General features: G+C 42.0%; 1 protein-coding gene across 1 annotated transcript in view; it reads left to right on the forward strand.

Annotated features, from left to right (window-relative positions):
* The first annotated feature begins 1166 nt into the window (after positions 1–1166).
* The window catches only part of LOC117500999 (zinc finger protein 609-like), a 336795-nt gene continuing 319251 nt past the window's right edge, over positions 1167–18710 (forward strand). The window contains exon 1 of the mRNA XM_034159801.1: positions 1167–1513. The gene's annotated coding sequence lies outside the window, so the exon portion shown is untranslated. The remainder of the gene's footprint in view (positions 1514–18710) is intronic.

Here is an 18710-nt window from a genome sequence, read left to right on the forward strand (position 1 = left end):
ATATTTTTGTTGAGTATATCTATGTCTGACTACTGTATATAGTGCAGCGAATAACAGAAAAAATGCTTCAAATGGTGATGCAAGCACCAAATGTGGCACACATACTCCTTAGACATTACTCTTTTAAAAATGCAGAGTGGCCACATGAACTTTCAATAGGCGGCCAAGAAGGGGTCAATTAAAGAATTACACAGGGGTCAAAATTAAAAGATGCTCCAATCATATTGAAAGGTATTCCATATTATTTGTCTGATCATAAAAATTCCAAAAAGTATAGTTTGGACTATCTGTGAATGAATGTTCTGGAGTTGTGGGGTAAAAACAGCAAGAATGGTGACAAAGGTCACTTTCAGTTTGTACAGGGGTCAAAAGTTAAAGTTGCTCCAATTTTGGTAAAAAGTGATGCAAATTATTAGCTGAGTGAATATGGTTTTAAAAAGGAATAGTTTGCATCATGTAACATGCTTAGTTATCATGTTACAGGGTAGCATATGTCACGTCATAGAATCCAATGGATGCCGACATTGTTTAACCTTTACTTTGAAATCAAGCACTCAACACAGTCAAAACTATTCCATTTATTAATCCTATTAGCTCAACCAGTAATTTGCACCACTTTTTTTACCAAAATTGGAGCAACTTTAACTTTTGACCCCTGTACAAACTGAAATTGACCTTTCTCAGTGTTCTTGCTGTTTTTACCCCATAACTCCAGAACATTCAGTCACAGATAGTCCAAACTGCACCTTTTTGGAATCGTTATGATCAGACAAATAATATGGAATACCTTTCAATATGATTGGAGCATTTTTAAAATTTGACCCCTGTGTAATTTTTCAATTGACCCCTTCTTGGCCGCCTACTGAAAGTTCATGTGGCCACTCTGCATTTTTAAAAGAGTAATGTCTAAGGAGTATGTGTGCCAAATTTGGTGCTTGCATCACCATTTGAAGGATCCCCCAGTAAATATTCACTTATCTGCTGCACTAATAATACACTGTATGTCATCTTCACGACTTTGTGCGCGCACACACACGCACGCACGCGCCTCCGTGGGCTCCCACAGCACAGTCCAGTGCGCGCGGTGATCCAGCTCCGCGTTTTGCCCAGGCGCTGAGTGGGCAGTTCGCTCCGCGCGGATCCGCCGTCCTGAGTTTGCGGCTGCCCCTGGTTACATTGTATCAGTTCTCACACGGAGAACCGCGGCTCTTAGCACCGCCACGGAATTAACCCGGATGAGGAGGTCGTTGCTGCTGTGGGATTAACTGCTCGTGGACCGCAGGACGGGAGTGTGCTGGTGTTGGAACCGGAGGCAGAGAAAATGCGCCGTGGAGCCGGCGGTTCGGTGCGCGGACGGTGCGTGTGACGCTCGGCTGGCCTCCGGAGCTCGGTGCCGCTTCATGTTTCTCTCCGCCGCTTTTATTGTCATTCCGCCGTATGATTAGCGCTTTTTGCGGACGGACCGCCAGCATGGACACGGCAGGGTTCGGAAGAGGAGCGGCGAGCTAAGTGGGTGAGTTGGAGCTTCTTGTGACTGGTTAGTGGCTGGTTAGTGGTTTAGCTGTTTAAGGTTAGCTGAGCGCGAGCTGTTAGCTTGTGTCCGACACCGCGGCGTGCGGCGGCTACAGCTAGCCGAGCCTGTGGGCTCATTGTCTGCACAGCCTGCGGTGTTAGCAGCCTTATCGTCTTCCGTTTCAGCACACATGCTAACGAGGTGTTTACCCGAGTAAAGTCCGAAAAGCTCCGGTTAACTCGGCTCCGTTTCCAGGGACATAGGCAGCGGGGGGCTTCTGGTGCCTCAGCGCTCTCTGTTCAACCTGCATATGTGACATTTAGACGGCTTCAGGAGTTCTTCTTAAAAAGTCCTCATAAATCCTTCAAATAGAGACATTCTGTCTATGTGCTAAATCTTAGCAGCTAGCCCGACTCTTGATAAACAGACTAAAGCTGTTTCTAGCTTGTTTTTTTTCCCAGACATTTCTTCATGGTACTGTTGTTAGTGATGAGGAACTGTTCATGTTTTTGTTTTTTGTTTTTTTAGCAGAAGACACCCACAATATATGTAAATCTTCTGACTTTCTTGTGTTTCCTCAGCATTTATTTTATCTAGTGATCAGTTTTATTTTTGAATCAGTGGTGTTGTACCGTTTATGGCTGGAATATCAAATCAAGTTTTGCACTCGTACCTGGCAGACTGGCTAAATTCAGTAGCGAGTGAAGTCACCCCACTCCAGCTATCCATGCTTATTTTTTTTTAAATAGGTAAGAATGATTAGTTTAAAGTTGTAGACCTGCCAGTGTGATGGATAGAACTGGACAGTGCTCCTTGGTTCTCCCATCAATGGGCTTTTTACCTGACGGTTACATTCCTCTACCTTTTTTAAAATATCATCTCACTAGCAAAACCTGAGTCAGAGCAGTGTATTATGCCACTGATGTGTATAAATAATTTATTACATGAACATATCAGAATTGAACAAGAAACTCTTGGAGAGCGCAAACCTCCGGCCGAGGCCATAGGGTTACTGACGTCGCATGGAATACCCTTTGGCAAAGAGACTTATTCCATGTCGTTTCATGCATCTGCCGTCATGTTTCAGATTCAATGGTCAAACCTCTGGGGTCCGAGGGCATTTTTTGGCCAGTTCACTCGCCTGGCATGAATGATTTATTACTGCTAACAGCTCTCCTTGTATCTCACAATCAAGTTTTATGTCTCTTTTTTTTCAGGACAACCTGTACTTTCAAAATATATATGCTATAGTTGTGTTTTATAAGTGTAATAAAGCTTTACAATCAGAAATAAGAAAGGAAAAAGTAAAGTGGAAAATAATTTTCCACATACATTTATTCAAAACACACAGCAAACTATAATAAACTAGTAACACATCACTCCTAAAAACAATCTTTGGTGTGTCACATGAGGTGAATCTCCCCTACAATTGGATTTTGGAAAACCATCTGACAGTGAACCAATTCCGATTGGACACTCACATTGTTCTCGTCATCACGCCGCTTCTATGAGGAGTACAACAATGGTGGACGGTGGCTCAAAAGTCTGCAGAGTTAACTTTTCAGCAAAAAAAAAAGTAAGTTTCTATCTCATGTCATTAAAAAGTTATTTATAATTTAGTAAAGCTTGGTCTCAGCCATCATATACGACGGCGTCGGCCCCAGAGGGTTAAAGGCTTAGATCTTCAGCAAATGTATAAAGAGAAACCGCATGAACTACACAAGTTTTTTTATTTGCTAATAACAAGTTTATTCAGTGAGGAGAAACAAATGCTAAATTATTGTTGTGTCATAACTTAATTTTTGTTCAGCCGTTGTGACCCGTCTTCATGACGTTAGATGCAGAAATGTTGAAATTGGCCCTATCCTGCAATGATAAAGAATCCTAAAAAAAATTACTGTATCTGGATCGTGTTCCGGAACATTACCAAAATTTAATGACTTCTAAGTTAGGCCGAGATACACCTCTGGTAAAAATTTCATTGAAATCCGTTGAGGATTTTTTTTGAGTAATCCTGCTAACAAACCAACCAACAAACAAACGGACGCGACCGAAAACATAACTTCCTTGGCGGAGGTAAATATTGTGTTACTAGACTTCACCTGGAGCGGGCTGACTTCACCTGGAGCGGGGTGACTTCACCTGGGGCAAGTTCTCAGTGGGGTGACTTCACTATGAACCGCTAAATTCTACAGTCAGCAGGCTAATATTAACGGCTAAGCTAAATTAATGTAAACTGCATGCAGGAAGCCAGTGTTTTTGTTTGCGTGGGTTTGGTATAGTTCTGTGCCGCGTGTTTACATATAAACGATTTCTGCTCACTGACTGAAATTTTACGACTAAAAATTGATAAATAAAAATCTTGCCTGTTAAAGGCAACTTAAAAAAATGATTTGCTTTGTACAGAACCTGAATCGGGAAAGACACTCTGCTCATTATTCCTAACGTAATTGCAGTTTCAATTTTTATGTTAAGTGCTTGTGTTATTCTAAATTGACACTTTTTTTTTAACTGCAGATAAATATCTGTTTGATATCCGTTATTAGCCTTCTACATGAGTAATTAGTATCTTCCCTGAAAAAGCCATATTGGTTGACACCTATTTATTATTTCTGTATAGTGCACAAAAAAACCCCAGAAGTGTTTCCAGTGAGGTAAAACTGTTTCTTTATCTCTGTCTGTATCATAGAATTATTTTTTTTTTTTTTTGACAACCTAATATCAGCATCGGTATTGTGGGCACTCCCCTCCCTGCCCAAAGAATCCATTTCATTCGGTTTGTACTGCGCATGGACTCGATTTGTCCAGCCAGCCTCACAAAGAAAATTTTGTTGCCGCCTGTCTGTGTTGAAGTGTATTACAGCTAAACCACTATGAAATAATCAGATACTAATGTTTAGTTTGTCTGATAAACTGCTGTGATCTCTGACTGAAACATTCCACTGTGGAATAAATGCATCCAAACTCCTGTAGTGAAGGTAAACTGCGCGCGGTGCTGTGAACCAAAGCTATGCTGGTGGACTTTACATGCTGTTGATTCCGCATCCCCGGGACACTACGTGTATGCAAAGTTTGTGCAATTTTCATATTTCTTTTTTTTTTTTGTATGGAGGTACAGTGTGAAATGAAATCCTGATCCAAAGTGACGTGGCGTGCAGTCCAGCAAGTCAAAAATCAACAGGAAGTTTGCGAAAGTTTCAGGTCAAGACACTGACAAATAAATGAGGTCCCTCAAACGGTTACTGCCATTTGAACACTCCGTGTATAAACCATACGCAGTGTAGACGTTCTGCACAGCATAGAGTAGATAGCTGAGTGGATAAGGAGCTGGTCTGGCAATATATAGATGTGGGCTTGAATCCCACTCATGTGCAAGGCATATTGATGTGTTTGCGCAAGGCACTCAATCTACATCGTCTCTGACCATGCAGCTGTGAATGGGTACAAGCTCTGGCTGGGCACTTAGCTGTTGCTGGAGTGATGGTCCACCCAGAGGAGCATGTCGACTCTCATCCGCTTCACTTCATGGAATTCGGAGATCTGCACCGGTCGGCCTCAGGGCCGATATGGAACCTATTGCGTCCACACAGAATGGGAATGTGAAATATTTCGAAACTGAATCTGGCCTATGTCAGATTTCTGTTGTGCAAGAATTCTGCAGGTGTGCAAAGCCTTTCTCTGGAAATGGTGATATTGTTAAAATTTCCATAGTTTTTATGGATTTCTGGGAAAATTCACCCCATTTAAGATAAAGATGACATTTAAATCCTTGTTCTGATGCTGGAAGCACATGGCACCCTTCCAGAAATGGTCAGTTTCAGGAGTGCAAAACAATTCCAAGTTTGTCCCAGTTCGCATACTGTACAGAACGTAGACATGCAGGTGGACGGACGCCTTTCCACATCCAGACCTTTAGAGACTTCACACGTCATCCAACTGTTATTTTTTTTTTTTTTGCCTGACAGTCAGCTCGTTAAGAACTGTTGAGTTAAATGACACGTTCCTATTTTATTTTTCCCGTGGTCTTACTCCGTGTCTGTGAGGGTCCCTTAGTGGTCACATGACTTTATGTGGAGCTTTGCAGGTATACCGAGGGTCCAAGGACATGTGCTTCTTGAGTCTGCTTCCAGAAGGAACGAGGCATGTTTCAGCTCATTAGGCTCATTCGTTTATCGTGACTTCCTGCTCTTTGGGGCAGTTCACTTAGTTCACCGTTTACTAGGACTTCCTGCTCGAGCGTCTGTTTATTATTCTCCTGTTTCCACCAAGAGCTGCCATGACTCTGTTATTCACACGTGCACAGAGACCCTGAACTTTCTAGATGTTACCCAGAGGAGCCGTGTGAGAGAACGCAAAACTCTGTAACAGTCGGACGCCACATCAGTTGACTGAATCTCTGACAGAGACAACTGGAATAAATTTGTTCACGTAAAAGATGAATTCTTTGAGATTTGCTTAGCCACAGGGAGGAATCATAAGGACGATATTTCATACTTGTTCAGACGGAAAAACGGCACCAGGTGCACATCTGTCCAGAGATGGTGTGAGCCTGGTGCAGCTGTGGAAAGTTAAAGGCCTTTCAACAGCTGTGGATGTCACATCATCAGCAGCTTGATTAAATTCCATGAAGTTTTATGTGCAGTCATCTCATAATGAATTCACAATGAATTTACTTTCCCCCCACATTTTTCTCCAAAGAATTCCACCAAAGTATTATGTTATTTGTCATCAGTGTCATTGTTATATCCCAGAGTGAATGCTTTGGCATCCTCCAGGATGCACAGCTGATGAAAATGCACAAAGCTGATGGCGCAAAGTCCTATTTGGGTGGACTTATTTTGAAATTGGGAGGTGGAGTCTTGTAATTGGTAGGGTTGGGTATTGAGAACTGGTTCTTTTCGAGAATCGTTAAGAAATGATTCGATCCACCGACATCCATAGCCTTTTTGCTTAACCATTCCCTTATTGATCCTTCAGAGCGGCCGTTGTTTTTGAGGGTGGTTGTCGGGAAAATGATCATTTCTCTACATTGATTACAGAACCTGCAGCAGATAAGTAATCAAGCACTTCTGCACCGCGGCACTGCTTTGAAGCTTGAAGCAATGAAGCAGTGCTCTGACCCATTGCTTCATTGGTTCTTTGCTTCGCTGCTTGTCAGAAGCAGCAAATCAGCTTCTTAACCCCTCTGAAAGCCGATTAATATGTCAGTCTTGAGTCACTTTTGTACTGAGACTTTTGTGCAACTTGTTTTGTTGCAAGAAAGAAACGAGAATCGTGCTCCATTCTGTTCGCACAGCTCCAAACGCTGCACGGCTTTCTGCCAAGTCAAGTTAGAAAGATAGTCTGTGACACCTCTTTCCAAACATTGTAATACAAACGATAAACTGCAATTGATCAAAAGTTTTTTTTTTTTGTTTGTTTTTTTTCCCCCCTCCCAAAATGAGACGTCAACTGTGCAGACGTGCAGCAGCTGGCTGAGCTCTGCTCAGAGGTACGGTGTGACATTCATGCCATTAATGTCTTCAAACCCAGGAAAACCTTTATCAACAGAAGATGCCCTTGTTTTGGAAATGCTGTTTCGAAATACTTAAATTTCTTATTGTGGAAATTGCTTGTGAATAAATGCAGTGTTGTTAAAGAAGTCCCTTGGTGTTATAATATGGTGATCTGGGTGCGTTTCTCAGCCTGAGCCAGAGGAAGCCACCACAAGAAGAAAAATAACTTATTTTAAAAGCTGAAAGTCCCTTCTGCAATTATGTTTTCAGCGTTGCAGCACTCCATTTACTCACAATCACCGTTCAGCACAGTCATCCGTCAGCTCTTCAGCTTTCTGCTCGCAATGAAAATAAATCCCATTAAAGTCCACAAAGACCAAAAAAAAAAAGTTAAATTACACTGTTAACAACTAGGGATACATCGACCCACATTTTTTCACTTCCAATCTGATCCGATACCTGAATTTGGATAGCTGCCAAGACAATACTATTCTGATACCAGAGCTCTGTTTGCTTTAGTGTTATCATTATTGCTGATTTTATATGAGGATACTTTGTATCCCCAGTTATACAACTTCATGATTAAGTGGTATAGAGATCCCCGTAGAGACGGTGCTTGCTCCCAGACTACCAATAACCAGCAAAAATCTATTTAATCATAAAAATTCAAAAAGAAAAAATAATATAGCACCTTCAACTGCACCACAGACTAAAACAGTTAAATGTGGTCTATTAAACATTAGGTCTCTCTCTTCTAAGTCCCTGTTGGTAAATGATATAATAATTGATCAACATATTGATTTATTCTGCCTAACAGAAACCTGGTTACAGCAGGATGAATATGTTAGTTTAAATGAGTCAACACCCCCGAGTCACACTAACTGTCAGAATGCTCGTAGCACGGGCCGGGGCGGAGGATTAGCAGCAATCTTCCATTCCAGCTTATTAATTAATCAAAAACCCAGACAGAGCTTTAATCATTTGAAAGCTTGTCTCTTAGTCTTGTCCATCCAAATTGGAAGTCCCAAAAACCAGTTTTATTTGTTATTATCTATCGTCCACCTGGTCGTTACTGTGAGTTTCTCTGTGAATTTTCAGACCTTTTGTCTGACTTAGTGCTTAGCTCAGATAAGATAATTATAGTGGGCGATTTTAACATCCACACAGATGCTGAGAATGACAGCCTCAACACTGCATTTAATCTATTATTAGACTCTATTGGCTTTGCTCAAAAAGTAAATGAGTCCACCCACCACTTTAATCATATCTTAGATCTTGTTCTGACTTATGGTATGGAAATAGAAGACTTAACAGTATTCCCTGAAAACTCCCTTCTGTCTGATCATTTCTTAATAACATTTACATTTACTCTGATGGACTACCCAGCAGTAGGGAATAAGTTTCATTACACTAGAAGTCTTTCAGAAAGCGCTGTAACTAGGTTTAAGGATATGATTCCTTCTTTATGTTCTCTAATGCCATATAACAACACAGTGCAGAGTAGCTACCTAAACTCTGTAAGGGAGATAGAGTATCTCGTCAATAGTTTTACATCCTCATTGAAGACAACTTTGGATGCTGTAGCTCCTCTGAAAAAGAGAGCTTTAAATCAGAAGTGTCTGACTCCGTGGTATAACTCACAAACTCGTAGCTTAAAGCAGATAACCCGTAAGTTGGAGAGGAAATGGCGTCTCACTAATTTAGAAGATCTTCACTTAGCCTGGAAAAAGAGTCTGTTGCTCTATAAAAAAGCCCTCCGTAAAGCTAGGACATCTTTCTACTCATCACTAATTGAAGAAAATAAGAACAACCCCAGGTTTCTTTTCAGCACTGTAGCCATGCTGACAAAGAGTCAGAGCTCTATTGAGCTGAGTATTCCATTAACTTTAACTAGTAATGACTTCATGACTTTCTTTGCTAACAAAATTTTAACTATTAGAGAAAAAATTACTCATAACCATCCCAAAGACGTATCGTTATCTTTGGCTGCTTTCAGTGATGCCGGTATTTGGTTAGACTCTTTCTCTCCGATTGTTCTGTCTGAGTTATTTTCATTAGTTACTTCATCCAAACCATCAACATGTTTATTAGACCCCATTCCTACCAGGCTGCTCAAGGAAGCCCTACCATTATTTAATGCTTCGATCTTAAATATGATCAATCTATCTTTGTTAGTTGGCTATGTACCACAGGCTTTTAAGGTGGCAGTAATTAAACCATTACTTAAAAAGCCATCACTTGACCCAGCTATCTTAGCTAATTATAGGCCAATCTCCAACCTTCCTTTTCTCTCAAAAATTCTTGAAAGGGTAGTTGTAAAACAGCTAACTGATCATCTGCAGAGGAATGGTCTATTTGAAGAGTTTCAGTCAGGTTTTAGAATTCATCATAGTACAGAAACAGCATTAGTGAAGGTTACAAATGATCTTCTTATGGCCTTGGACAGTGGACTCATCTCTGTGCTTGTTCTGTTAGGCCTCAGTGCTGCTTTTGATACTGTTGACCATAAAATTTTATTACAGAGATTAGAGCATGCCATAGGTATTAAAGGCACTGCGCTGCGGTGGTTTGAATCATATTTGTCTAATAGATTACAATTTGTTCATGTAAATGGGGAATCTTCTTCACAGACTAAAGTTAATTATGGAGTTCCACAAGGTTCTGTGCTAGGACCAATTTTATTCACTTTATATATGCTTCCCTTAGGCAGTATTATTAGACGGTATTGCTTAAATTTTCATTGTTACGCAGATGATACCCAGCTTTATCTATCCATGAAGCCAGAGGACACACACCAATTAGCTAAACTGCAGGATTGTCTTACAGACATAAAGACATGGATGACCTCTAATTTCCTGCTTTTAAACTCAGATAAAACTGAAGTTATTGTACTTGGCCCCACAAATCTTAGAAACATGGTGTCTAACCAGATCCTTACTCTGGATGGCATTACCCTGACCTCTAGTAATACTGTGAGAAATCTTGGAGTCATTTTTGATCAGGATATGTCATTCAAAGCGCATATTAAACAAATATGTAGGACTGCTTTTTTGCATTTACGCAATATCTCTAAAATCAGAAAGGTCTTGTCTCAGAGTGATGCTGAAAAACTAATTCATGCATTTATTTCCTCTAGGCTGGACTATTGTAATTCATTATTATCAGGTTGTCCTAAAAGTTCCCTAAAAAGCCTTCAGTTAATTCAAAATGCTGCAGCTAGAGTACTGACGGGGACTAGAAGGAGAGAGCATATCTCACCTATATTGGCCTCTCTTCATTGGCTTCCTGTTAATTCTAGAATAGAATTTAAAATTCTTCTTCTTACTTATAAGGTTTTGAATAATCAGGTCCCATCTTATCTTAGGGACCTCGTAGTACCATATCACCCCAATAGAGCGCTTCGCTCTCAGACTGCAGGCTTACTTGTAGTTCCTAGGGTTTGTAAGAGTAGAATGGGAGGCAGAGCCTTCAGCTTTCAGGCTCCTCTCCTGTGGAACCAGCTCCCAATTCAGATCAGGGAGACAGACACCCTCTCTAATTTTAAGATTAGGCTTAAAACTTTCCTTTTTGCTAAAGCTTATAGTTAGGGCTGGATCAGGTGACCCTGAACCATCCCTTAGTTATGCTGCTATAGACGTAGACTGCTGGGGGGTTCCCATGATGCACTGTTTCTTTCTCTTTTTGCTCTGTATGCACCACTCTGCATTTAATCATTAGTGATCGATCTCTGCTCCCCTCCACAGCATGTCTTTTTCCTGGTTCTCTCCCTCAGCCCCAACCAGTCCCAGCAGAAGACTGCCCCTCCCTGAGCCTGGTTCTGCTGGAGGTTTCTTCCTGTTAAAAGGGAGTTTTTCCTTCCCACTGTAGCCAAGTGCTTGCTCACAGGGGGTCGTTTTGACCGTTGGGGTTTTACATAATTATTGTATGGCCTTGCCTTACAATATAAAGCGCCTTGGGGCAACTGTTTGTTGTGATTTGGCGCTATATAAAAAAAATTGATTGATTGATTGATTGATAGAGGAGAATAAAAAAAGACCTGAAAGTTCAGCTAAAATTTGCTAGAAGGTACATCTAAGATGCAAGCTTACATGTGATGTTTTGGTGAAAGAATTAAGTACTTTTATTTATTTTATTTATTTATTTTTGGTGGTTTCTTGCAGCATTTTGGAAATGCAGAAATGCACTACTTCATCAAAACGGTACATGTACTTGTATGTCATTTTTGGGGCGCCCCGTGGGGGGGAAAAATGAAATCAATCATATCTTGATTGATGAGAAATGGCAGGTCTTGGAAAAAAGTAACTTTATAAAGAAAAGACAGTTTTCTTTCCAAGAAATTAGCTCTTTAGAATGCTGAAACACATGCAAATGTAAAAGAAGTAAATGTAATTAATGGTAAACATGTTTACGTAAAACGGGGCCATTGTTGAGTCAGTGACTGACGTTTCATCTCTTGAACACCAGATGGCAGACCCACTCCGAGTACATTAGAGTCCCTTTGAACTGTTTTTAGGGTGAAGTGCATTTCTGCATTTCCAAGATGCCAGAATAAACCACCAAAAAAAAAACAAAGTACTTAATTTACTCATATTTGGAGTCAGTCTAGGTTAGTCTGATTAATTGTCATAGCCGTCCTTCCGGCACATTTCATCTTTCTGGTCCTGGTTAAAAAGTCCTTGTGCTGATCAAGTTCACTGTAGATAACTTTTTTATTTTATTTTTTTTTGCTACTAGGTCTTCCTCAACTGTCACTGTTTGATGTCAGAATCTTTCAAAATGGTCTACAGTGCCCTCTAGTGGCCAAGCTAACATAGAGGATGCATGAATATGTGGGCAGTGACACTTTCATTGTTTGAAACAGTGATACGTTTATGTACTAAAGCAGTGATGGTCCTGGAGGTGCAGATTACAGCTTTTCTGCAATGATTTCCTGAAAACAGAAAATGTACATTCATACATGAATACATCATCAGCTGCTCATCAGGGATCGGGTCACTGAGGCAACAGGTCCAGCAGAGGACTCCAGACTTCTCGGGCCACATTAACCACCTCTGACTGGGGGATCCTGAGACCTTCCCAGGCCAGTGTGGAGGTATAATCTCTCCACCTAGTCCTGGGTCTTCCCTGGGATCTCCTCCCAGATGGACATGCCTGGAACACGTCCCTTGGGAGGCGCCGGAGGCCATCCTGACCAGATGCCCAAACCACCTCAGCTGTCTCCTTCAACGCGGAGGAGCAGCAGAGCAACTCCGAGCTCCTCATGAATGACCGAGCTTCTCACCTTATCTCTAAGGGAGACACCAGCCACCCTCCTAAGGAAGCCCATTTCAGGCACTTGTATCCACAATCTAGTTCTTGACCCAACCCTCGTGACCATAGGTGAGAGTAGGAACAAACATTGTCTGGTAGATTGAGAGTCTTGCCTTTTGGCTCAGCTCCCTTTTAGTCACAACAGTACAGTAAAGTGAATGCAACACTTTCCCTGCTGTGTCGTTTCTCCGGCCAGTCTCATGCTCCATTGTCCCCTCACTCGTAAACAAGACCCCGAGGTACTTGAACTCCTTCACTTGGGGCAAAACCTCATTCCCTACCCGGAGTAAGCGATCCATTGTTTTCCTGTTGCGAACCATGGCCTCAAATTTAGAGGTGCTGATCCTCATCCCAGCTGTTTCACACTCAACTGTGAACCAACCCAGTGAGTGTTGGAGGTCCCAGACTGATGAAGCCAACAGAACCACATCATCTGCAAAAAGCAGTGATTAGACCCTGAGCCCACCAAACTAAAGACCCTCCTCTCCCCAACTACACCTTGATGTCCTGTCAGTGAAGATCACAAACAAGATTGGTGATGAGGCGCGGCCGTGGTGGAAGCCAACCCCCGCCGGAAATGAGTCCAACTTATTGCCAAGCACCTGAACACAGCTCTCGTCTTGTGAGTATAGAGATTGGATGGGCCTGAGAAGGGACCCCCTCACTCCATACTTGAGCAACATGTCTCGATCATATGCCTTCTCCAAGTCCACAAAACACTGGATGGACATACTCTTAGGTACCCTCCAGGATCCTTGTGAGACTGAAGAGCTGGTCGGTTGTTTTACAGCTAGGTCGAAACCCACATTGTTCATCTTCAATCTGAGGTTTGACTATCGATCGAACTCTCCTTTCCAGTCGGGGGTCTCCATCTGGAGCCAGGCCTGGATGGAGGGCCTGCCAGCGACCGCCGGGTGGCTGTTATTGCCACAGAGCACAGCCTACCACAGACTGAAAAGGTGGACCTTGCATTTCCACTCTGTGGGCTCACCACCCGGAGGGGAGCCGCTGGGGTCGGGTGCGCTGTCCTATTTGTGGCAGTGAAAGTCGAGGGCATTGGCTATCTACATCAGTTGCAGCATATGCTAGCTCTGGGGGTTGTGGAACGTCACCTTGCTGTGGGGGAAGGAGCCAGAGCTTGTGTAAGAGGTGGAGTGTGACCAGTTACATCTGATGGGCCTCGCCTCCACACACAGCCTCAGCTCCGGAACCGCTCTCCTTGATAGCGGTTGGACCTTACAGAAAATGTACCATCACTAAACCGATTTTAAATTTCTTTCTGACATGTTTTAGTGGAAGTCATTCTGCTACAGTCAACCTTTCTTTGAGGCAGGTGTAGTATTCAGTGTAAATACTGTACGTTGTTGGATGAGCTGAGACACATTGATTTTAAGGCTGTGTGATATCTCAGAAAATATTATCATGATCTCCCCCGAATATTGATTGATTTGATATTTTTCACACAAGGTGTATTTGAAAATTATAGATGATGATACTGATGGCAGTTAGAGTGTAATGACTGAAGCCTGAAGGAACCACAGGGCTTATTATTTTAAGTCCTGGTATAAACATATTAAATGCCATATGTTGACTGTGTGCCCCTTATTTGATGTACTATCTGTTCACAATATATCTGTTTGGCATTTGTAGACTCGTTTACAGGTTATTTATAATGTGTTAAATACTTGCATAATATGGCAAAAGGATTACATCGTGGCAAAGTATGTGTGGAATTTTGAGGAAACAAAAAAATGAATTTGATCCATTTTGGAAAAAGGCTGCAACATAACAAAATGTGGAAATAAGTGCAGCGCTGTCAATACTTTCCAGATGCACAGTATTGACTAGAGACATGAACTTTAAGTCTATTACCTGTTCTTACTCCTCTTCAGAGGGTCTGTGGAAACCATTGGAATGACTTACTATCAAATGAACGGATGCTTAGGGAGATGCAGATGAGGTATGTTGGGCAGTGTGTCTCCTGGCGAGTTTGCTACTTTGCTAACTTCATATCTCCTTATGAAAATAATAATAATAAAAAATAACTTCATATCTCATGACCGAAAGACCGAGATCACGAGTGCAAACGGCCGAGGTGAGTTTCCTCCGCAGGGTGGGTGGGCGCTCCCTTAGAGATAAGGCGAGGAGCTCAGAGTTGAGTTGCTGCTCCTCCACATCGAAAGGAGCCAGCTGAAGTGGCTCGGGCATCTTTCCCGGATGCCCCCTGGACGCATCGCTGGAGAGGTGTTCCGGGCACGTCCCATCGGGAGGAGGCCCCGGGGAAGACCAGGACATGCTGGATGGACTACGTCTCTCGGCTGGCTTGGGAATGCCTTGGGGTTCCCCCGGAGGAGCTGGGAGAGGTGTGTGTGGATCGGGAGGTCCTGGCGTCTTTGCTTGAGCTGCTGCCCCTGCGACCCGACTCCGGATAAAGTGGAAGGAAATGGATGGATGGAACTTCATATCTTATGCAAATAATAATAACAACTTAATATCTTCTCTGGAACTAACAAAACAGTTTTACTTTTACACATGCTGTTTCAGATAATACAACGCATGCAGTCACCGCACATAAATGTCAAATACAACCTTTTTCAACCAATCACATAACTTTTACTGATCCACGCTGAGGGCAAGGGCCCGTCCACCTGGGTGTGGAGCTGGAGAGCAGGCGGAAGAGGCAGACAGAGCGCTGTGTGGTCAGCTTGCAAGCTGGTTATAGCAAATTTCTGTTTAATTAAGGCATCTTTCAATACAACAACAAAAATGAAGTCCATTTCCTATCAGTTTTTGAGAGTCTTCTGAGTTTCCTCCTCACAAATTACACATTAACACAAGAAAATTGGGTAAACCCACCTTACAGGTATGTCACCTGATTGTCAGGGAACATCAGGTATGACATTTTAGCCACATAGGGCGCTTCTTTTGGCATAATCGTACAGGTGTGTCATAGTTGAAAACTTCAGAGACTGGAAGAGGTTCAAGGGAACATCTATGTATCACCTGGTTGTGTCGGATAGATAGATAGCTACTTTTGAGAGGTGGGGATCAACGGGTTGTCTTCCTCTTGAGTGGTTGCCATCCCGTATCCAAGGTGGTTCCGTAATGTGGTGGCTGCACCGGCACACTGGCACCAGTGTATGCCCCCGGACCTGACCTGATATATTCGTACAATCATTTAGCTGTGATTCTTGAGTTTTGGATATGCAAAGCTTGCTGACTGAACACATGAACTGATGTTGGTTTTGTTTATTAAGATCGCACCATTCAATCTTTGAATTTATTCCAGTTAAGGGTCACGGGTGAGCTGGAGGTTATCCCAGCGGCCATTGGCAGAGGCACGTTACACTCTGGACTGGACTCCAGTCTGTTATCTCAGGACCACATACAGACAAACACATCTGCAAACTTGCTCACAGTAACTGTCAATTTAGATTCACCAAGTCACCTAAACGGTGTATCTGTGGAAGTGGGAGGAAGCCGGTGCATCCAGAGGGAACCATGCAGACTCTGGGACAGCATGCACACTCCATACAGAACAGTCCAGGGGGGAAGCGACCCCAGGTCCTTCTTGCTGTAAGGCAGCAGTGCTACCCACTAAGCCAGCGTGCAGCCCGAGATCACCCCGATGAACAGGAACTCTTGACTGTTTTGGAGCGGTGGTACGTTCAAACAGCAGTATCCAGTGGAACTGGTAGTTGGGCCAAGCCTACCTGGGAACTGTGTGATCTTTGCTCCATCTCTGTTCTCTCTCTTGATTTACACTCTAATTTCTTGTGCCTGTTGCCGTGGTATTCAGCACGGACTGGGATGTCTTTCTTTGTTTTGCTTCTTTATTTCTTTTTGATTGTTGATTTCAATTAAGTATGGCTTTATTGTTCCATTTGTGAGGTTTTGTTGTCGCTGTAGTTACTCGTCAGCATGAAACGGCAACACGCCACTTTCTGTCATCTGGGCTCTGTAAGGAGGTTCAGTGAAACAACCACTACTTCAGAGAACGAGTGCACATTTATAAAAATGCACTCGTGGCATTTGTAAATTGCTTAATACACTATTTACCTTCTATTAACAAAATTACTTCAAGAACTAAAATAACAATCAAGGTCTTTAAAATGGGAAATGAACAACCTCAGAGCTCTGTTTAAAAATTCCAAATAAAACAAATTTAAATTGTCCAAAACTTGTATAAGCAGCTTGTCAGTAAAGGTGGTAAAGGATCTTCTGTAATTTTTTTTTTTTTTTTTCTCCCTCATTAGGGGCCCATTACAGTTTTGATTTGTTGAGTATTACCAAATTTTTATTCATGATTATTATTATTATTTTTTTTTTTTTTTTGTCTTCATATTTTAGCATTCACTTACATAGTGTCCAATAATGACGTCCAGAATTATGGTAAATAATCACATTTTATCGAGATGATTTATAAAAGTTATTACAAAAAAGAAACGCTCTTGACAGTTTTCGTCTAACACTTACAAGGCTTAGGGCGATACACTCCTGGCATATCACTTGGGAATATCCACAGATGAATGTAATTGCTGTCTTTTTTTTCCCCCCTTCATACCACAACTCCTGAAAGAAGAAAGTACAGGTTGTATAAGAATAATAATCATGATTGTAAACAGTGTTACACTCCTGACATACACAACTTTGATTTGAATTTCAAATGATTAAACAAAGTGCTTGTTTCTCCGCATGGTGCCGACACACAACTGTGCAACAAATCTTGACACTGTATATAGTTGTTTCTCGTCGGTCTCCTTCAAACCAAAATGTTTACAAAGAGCAGAATTAGCTTAAATTGTCCCCTAACGTGTCTTAATGATGTCTCATGAAACTGAATGGTTTGGCTTTTTCCATTATAGTGCATCACAAATGGTGGTACTTTCCTAACAAGATTTAGAAATGAGTAGTTTTGTTCAGGACGTCATTTGTCTCCAATCTCACGCGATGACACAGTGTGTTCGTGACGAGTCTGACAGTTTGGTCGTCTGCCGTGTTTTCATGTCAGCTCTTGGCATCGCTTCAGGTTGCTTGGAACTGTGGCAGAGGTGATACCAAAACAGGACCGGGTACTGGGTACCAGGTTTGGCCAATGGAAAAGCAACAAAAGACAAGATGAACTTTATTATCCCGAAGGAAATTATTTTGCCAAAGTATCAAACAGTGAATATTGTTTTTTATATACAATAGGTACAACAAATTAATGCAAAAATGACTGAAGACATTTTCACAAGATTTCTGTGTAGGCTCTCAGTTGTCCAGGTGGTTTCCATAGTAGAGAAGCTTGAATCTTCGACTGGACTGGGTTGCTTCACGTCTCACGTCAAGCAACCCAGTCCAGTCGAAGATTCAAGCTTCTCTACTGTTTTCACAAGATGTTTGCCAATACTGCACATAACTCAGTAACTGAATAACTCTGTTTATGTATTCATCCTGCAGAGGGGGGAGGAATTATAGAGTCTGATTGTCACAGGTAGGAAACACCTTCTGTGGCGTTTTGTGGTGCACCTTGTAAGCCGCATAAAGTTGAGTTGAGCAGATACTGTAAAGTGGAGAAGCGCCATAAAAGATGTTTTTCTATCATCTTGGTTGACATGCCATGTGCTAGTGGAATGTGTGTGAGTGTGTCTTTATAACAAAAGACAACATGAGGGGATCGTGTTTAGGGTTGCAGCTATCGATTATTTTAGTAATCGAGTATTCTACCGATTATTCTGGTCATTATTCGAGTAATCAGATAAAAAGTACTTTTGCCTTTTTAAACAACATCAATAGTCCAGGACTCTCCCTAAGCAACGGCACAGTGTTGCTGCGCCAGTGTTGACATTTTGCTGAAATGGTGATGGGATGTAGCTTTTTCCCCAACTTGTAAAATTTAACTTTTTTTTTAATTTTTTTTATTTAAAGGTTGGTGGACTGGGTCCCTGTGTTTTTTGTTTTTTTTTACATCCCTCTTTCTCTGCAATTCATCAGATGCATTTCAGCTGGAGGATGAACATGCAAGCCTCGCAGTCAGTTTTATAATTTTTTTTTATTTACGTTACAGTGTACGTGAAGTGTTGTGTGTTACCCAAAAAAGCAAAACACTCAATGTGAGTGAGCAAAACACAGAAAGAAAGAGTGGACTTTTGCTGAGAGGATCTTTCAGAAATGGTTTGTCAGTGTGGCCGGGGACGGAGCTGTGATTGCCCGGTGTGAGGGGAGTGCTGAGAGCCCCTCACACCGGGTAGAGAGAGACAGCAGCCGGGCGAGTCACGCCCCACGTAGAACAGACCGTGTGTTTTTTAAAAATAGACAAACGCACAGCTTCGCTTTAAATGCGCAGTCAGTCTATTTCAGATGATCAGCGTGGACCCGCTTTCTCTTAAAAGGCTTTATTTTACTCTGTG

The sequence above is a fragment of the Thalassophryne amazonica genome, chromosome 2 (genome assembly GCF_902500255.1).
Source record: "Thalassophryne amazonica chromosome 2, fThaAma1.1, whole genome shotgun sequence".
Classification (NCBI taxonomy): Eukaryota; Metazoa; Chordata; class Actinopteri; order Batrachoidiformes; family Batrachoididae; genus Thalassophryne; species Thalassophryne amazonica.